The following is a 680-nucleotide window of genomic DNA, read 5'->3' as shown; positions in this document are numbered from 1 at the left end:
TCATCTTTCATGTCAATTAATATATTTATTAAATAAATGCAATTAGAATAAGACACTCTAGACAACAGTTAAATGAAATTAATATCAATATAATCCATGTTGGCACTCCAGAAGTACATGCATTTAGATGTATTTACACAGACTGGTTAATGCAGCCCAGAGATGCCATGAATGCATTTACACTACAGTTACAATTGCATAAATAATGTTAGGAGATTAATATAAAATATACTGAATTCATAACTATGAAATATGAAACTAAAAGCCACCGGTAGGTGGTGACAAGTGACTGTCTTAATGAGTGAGTCACTGAGTCATTCAACCAATTCGTTCAAAACGGCCGATTTCATTCCGGAGTAAAGCTGGCTGATTTCGGAAGTGTGTACTAGTATACTTCTCTTACTATTTCTGCCATATAAAGACGCGCTAAAATAGTAAGAGTAGTATACTAGTATGTAGTACGTATTTAACAACTGTCTTTATGAATGGTTGAATCATTGACTCACTTGATTCGTTCAAACACACAGAATCCTTCAGGAATGAAACACCACTGTTAATCATAGATGCAATAATTGGTGAAATAGAGCAAATCAGTCCATACTGATAATACTGAGTCTAAATTGTACGTCACTTGTAACTTGAACATTGACATTTGTTTAGTTATTTATTTATTATATACC

At 32.6% G+C, this 680-nt stretch overlaps 1 protein-coding gene across 1 annotated transcript in view; it reads left to right on the top strand.

The window, feature by feature from the left end:
* The window catches only part of LOC107598620 (dedicator of cytokinesis protein 10), a 49,374-nt gene that overhangs the window by 48,306 nt on the left and 388 nt on the right, over positions 1-680 (top strand). The window lies entirely within an intron of this gene.

The sequence above is a fragment of the Sinocyclocheilus grahami genome, unplaced genomic scaffold (genome assembly GCF_001515645.1).
Source record: "Sinocyclocheilus grahami isolate Dianchi unplaced genomic scaffold, SAMN03320097.WGS_v1.1 scaffold253.1, whole genome shotgun sequence".
Lineage (NCBI taxonomy): Eukaryota > Metazoa > Chordata > Actinopteri > Cypriniformes > Cyprinidae > Sinocyclocheilus > Sinocyclocheilus grahami.
This window is presented reverse-complemented; position numbering and strand designations above follow the sequence as displayed.